This window comes from Orycteropus afer, unplaced genomic scaffold, assembly GCF_000298275.1.
Source record: "Orycteropus afer afer isolate SDZICR_OR568_19922 unplaced genomic scaffold, OryAfe1.0 scaffold00004, whole genome shotgun sequence".
Lineage (NCBI taxonomy): Eukaryota > Metazoa > Chordata > Mammalia > Tubulidentata > Orycteropodidae > Orycteropus > Orycteropus afer.
This window is the reverse complement of record NW_006921591.1, coordinates 16,861,865-16,867,079: the sequence shown is the minus strand read 5'-3', so window position 1 is coordinate 16,867,079 and position 5,215 is coordinate 16,861,865. Positions and strand designations below refer to the sequence as shown.

The window sequence follows — 5,215 nt, the reverse complement described above, 5'->3', positions numbered from 1 at the left end:
AGATGTCCATCAACTGAGGAATGGATAACCAAACTATGGTACATACACACAATGGAATACTATGCAACGCTAAAGAATAATGTAGAATCTGCAAAACACCTCATAATGTAGCCTGTCCACCCATCTATCCACCCATATACCCGTGTTTGCCTTCACTGCCATGCCGTACTATATGCGCAAAAGGGTTCATCTTTGTTGTCTGTATTCCCAGGTACCTCTCTCTGTCTTTCTCTTCCTCGATGTCAATATATTGATCACTCATACATTGCCCTTCTCTTCAACCAAATCAAAACTTATCTCTATCTATCTAACAGTATTCCCTCCCCTCCCCTCCCACCCCTGGTAACCAACAAAGAAAATGTCCTTCCATGGATAAGCATTTCCTTCACTTTACTGTAACAGACTAATACAGTATTTGTCCTTTTGTGATTGACTTATTTCACTCAGCATAATGTCCTCCAAGTTCATCCACGTTATGTGGTATTTGGCTGAAATATTAGGTATGTATATGAAGTGGGGAGTGCACCCAAGAACATGTATAGGGTTGGCAGAGAGTGGTCCAATAACTTTATGTGTATGTTCTGAATTCCCAGATGTATAATAGGGCTGACAAGGGGCAAGGTTGTAGTCACTGCTTGGTCACAGCCAGATACCTAGAGGGACCAAGTAGTTGAACCTGTGGGCTCAGGACCATAGTCCCAGAGGACATCAAGCTCAATTGGTGTAACATACTACACAAAATACTGTTCCACCTCCTCCTGTGGCGAGTAGCGACTGGTATCTTAAAAGCTTGCAAGCTGCCATCTGGATGCAGCGATGGGTCTCTCCTTGTCCAGAGCCAAGAATAATGAAGAAAACCAAAAATTCATGGAAACAATTAGTCCTAGTGACTGGTACACCATCCGATCTACAGCCTATACGACTATGAGACCAGAAGAACTAGATGGTGCCCGGCTACTACTGTCAACCACTTGGAAGAGGATCTATGTAGGAGATCCTGAATAAACAGGGAGAACAATGCGGAACAAAACTCAAAATCATTTGGAAAAAAAAGGGGGGGTACCAGGTTTGATGGCCTGATAGAGCCTGGTGGAACCACTGAGACTATGGCCCCTACCTGCCCTTTAGGTCTGGAATTGAACGCACACCTGTAGCTTCCAGCCAAAGAATAAACAGGCATACGAGTTGAACATTTACCTGAGGTAGATACACTCCTTGGAGAGAACAATCATGGAGAAAGAAGGGCTGCTTACCCACAGGAAGACAGCTCAGGGGGCAGGAGTGCATGGATGGACACAGGGAAGAGGTAACTATTGGGAGAAAGTAGGAGGGGAGCTGTTGCATTGTGGTAAATTGTGATCAATGCCATGAGACAAAGTGTATGTGAACTGCTGTATGGAAAGTGTATTTGGTATGTAAATTTTCACCCAAATCACAATAAAATGGAAAAAAAAAAAGTATATCCAAGAAGCTAATATGGTACCTCATCAAATCTAAAATGCCATCAATTTTAAGATGTACTATTATTTCAAGGCTCAAAAACTGTCACTAAGTTACGACCATATTTTCTTACCATATATAATTATATTTTAGTATTTGTTAAAATTCCATTTTTTCCACTGTGGTGAAAATATGTAAGACTTGTGTATTTTATTATTCTTAAAAAGAGCTCTTTTAGATTGCTATAAATATTTATAATTTAATCACATCTGTGCTTACATAAAAAGGAAATTATTAGTAAAATAAATAGGTTATTTTCACACATGAAATGTGCCTTTTTTCGATCATTTTCAACTTATCTGTTGATGATGTATATCATCTTCTGTGCCATCAAGGGCTCTATGTTTAAAATACTCCATTACTTTCTCTGTGATTTTCTTCCAAGCTGAATGATACATAACTCTTCCCATGTTAGTAGTAAAACTGAAATTTCAAAACTCATCTGTTTAAGCTACTTTTCAGAATCTTCTTTTTTAGGTTCTGTTAAACAGTACTTCTTCCATTTCACTATTCATATAAATCTTGGGGAACTTTTAATCAGGAGCTCTGGTAGCACAGTGATTAAGGAACTTGGATGCTAACCAAAAGGTCAACTGTTTAAATGTACCATCTGCTCTGTGGAGAAAGATGAGGCAGTCTGTTTTCATAAAGATTAACAGCCTGGGAAACCCTATGGGGCAGTTCTAGTCTATTCTATATGCTCCACTTGAGTCAGAATCAACTTACTATGAGTCAGAATCAGCTCCATGGCAGTGGGTTTGGTTTGTTTTGGGTGACCATTTCTCAGAGACCATTCTGGCTGTGTGAACCTCAGAAACTGAGCTAGATGATTAATATGCCAGGCAACATGTGATTTTGGTGGTTGGCTGATTCTTAAAAAATGTCCTTAGACCTCCTTTTAGAGTACCCTGAATCTGTATTTTTAAATTGTTCCAGAAAACTTAGCCACAATCCTGTCACCTAGAGCAATTATGACAAAGAAGATCAATCTCCACAGAGCTGGTCAACCCAGATCCTAGCGCCTCCAACTATGTAAATGTTAACCAATCAAAAACACTCCAACTGTGGATTTTGCCTTTATTAACCTCTCTGTGGGAGCTCTGGTAGCATAGTGGCTAAGGCACTTGACTGCTAACCAGAAGGCTGGCGGTTCAAACCCACCAGCCACTCCTCAGAAAGAAGATGGGGCAATCTACTTCCATAGTGATACTGCCTCGGAAACTCAAAGAGGGGTCGCCATGAGTCGGGTCCAACTCAACGGCACACAACAACAACAACAACAACCACCACCACCTCTCTGTAACTCCTTGAAGCACTATGAGCTTCCTGACTCCATGTTACCTCATTTTGCAAAAACTTCTTCTGCCATAATAAACTGTTTTTAATTTTAAACAGACTTGTAGTTTTATCACTATGACAATACCTACTCCATAAGATAAAGAGACAATACTGTAAACTTTGAAACCTAAACAAACTGCCAACTAAATATGACACCTAACTAATCAATACTGGGAACCATTTTATCTCCCACTACCTGACCTTTATTTTATTAAGAATTACGTATTTCAGAAAACATAAACAAGTAAAAAAAGAAATTGAAATCATCCAAAGCTGATATCACTCTGTGATAAACAACAAGTAATTTGGAATCTATCTGAACTTTTTTGTATTCAAATATTTGTGTAATATCATATTAAAAACAAACACATAAAAATGATATTGTACAAAACATTCACTTGTTATATCATGAAGTTCTTCCCACATCAACTTTTTTTTTTTTGGAGGGGGCTACACAGCATTTTAGCATATGACTGTACCTTAGTATGAAAAATGCAGCACTAACCACATATACCCATAATCTTTGTCTATTATGTACTCCTGTGTTACTATTTCCCACATAGTAGAAATGGCTTATTTACCTGGTGCCTCTCCTCCTACACTAAAATTTCCTTGGGATACGTAACTTTGCTCATTCATCCTGGTTTCTAAAAAAGGCTCACATAAGTGTTCAGTATCTCTGTTTAATATATGAAGAACACCTTTAGAGTCAAAATGGATGGCCACGGTCCAATGACTGTAAAAGAAACTTTACCACAATGTTTACTATTAAAAAGAAACAACACAACCAAGCTTCAAATAAATTCTATTATTTCTCTTATTTTACTAACACTGACCAAAAGATATTGAAATTTCATATACAGGTCATGTACAAACTCAAAGACCAACAGCGGTGTACTTACTGCAGAAAACAGACGCAAGTTCAGTATCAATATTCAAAATACTAAACAAAAAATTATACTGTGTGCATAGAAATCTTTAAAGTAATCTCTACAGTATTATTCTTTTTCCAATTATTATGATAGTTTATTTAAGTCCATAGTCATCCATAACAACAACCACAGCACATCAGTAGAGAGAGCTATGAGTATGATGCAGGGTAATACCTGATCTCAGGTGTTTATTAATATATATGTTGGAATATACACTAACGTTTTCTAACAGTACTTTTATGGCCCATCAAAAAACAACATTAAACAGAAAAGATCCATCAAAAAGAAATGAAAGTATAAAAAATATGACCAAATGTTGACCATCTATAATTATTAAAAGATTAATTTTTTAAAAAATTAATATTCCATTACTATAAGCAAATATTTTTAAAATCGTAAGTCCAAATGGAACAACCAGAATCTAAATATTGTTTACGCATTATGAAAAATATAACCAGTTACTGAACAATTTGTGTAGAAATTACTAAAGGGGCTCCTAAGCTGCTGTATAAACCTTCCCCCAAAACACAAGAAAATATTATTTTTAAAAAATATTAATAAATATGAAATCATAATCCAATACTTGCATAATTTTAGTAAAACACACATACTTTATCCTCACCTACTTCTTGCCACAGTTTACAATAGTACAACCAAAAGGCATTGCTAGTAATGAAAAAAGTGAATTATAAATTGTGAAGAGATTGATTAGAAACATGTAAAAATATGCCCACATGTGATAAAAGCTAGAAGAGAAACAAAGTATTTAAAATGGGAAAAGTGCAAGGGTGAAATATCAAAGAAAGGAAAACTGAGCAATTAGATCGTATTTAAATCTTTTCTGCATTATAAAAATATTCAAAGCATAGAGAAAAAATGAACAATAAGATACACATCACTCAGATTCAACAAATGTTAACATTTGGCCAAATTTGCTTTATTTATATCTGCTTATATATATATATGTTTGTTTAAAAATTTTATTTATTAATATTCATATAGTCAAATTATGTTATTTTAGATGTACATTTCTTTTATTTTGACAAATGCATAATCATGTAACTACCACCAAAATCAGGTACAAACTCATTCCATCATCCCCCAAAATTTTCATGTCATTCGTATCAAACCTCATCCATACTCATCTAATCTCAAGCAATCACTGATCTATGCTCCACTCCTATATATTTGCCATTTCCAGAATGTCAGATAAATGGAATGAAGCAGTATATAATCTCTTTTGAGGCTGGCTTCTTTCACTAAGTATAAGGCACTGAAGATGAATCCATGCTGTACTTATCAATTAGGAACCAGATTTTAAATGAAAAAAGGTGATTAGTTTAAAACATTGTTGTTGTTGTTGTTATGTTCAAGTCGAACCTGACTCATAGCAACCCCTCCTTGGGTTTCTGAGGCAGTATCACTACGGAAGTAGATTGCCCCAT

The 5,215-nt window shown here is 35.9% G+C and overlaps 1 protein-coding gene across 1 annotated transcript in view; it reads right to left on the bottom strand.

The window, feature by feature from the left end:
* Positions 1 to 5,215, bottom strand: part of EPB41L5 (erythrocyte membrane protein band 4.1 like 5) — a 334,801-nt gene that overhangs the window by 200,388 nt on the left and 129,198 nt on the right. The window lies entirely within an intron of this gene.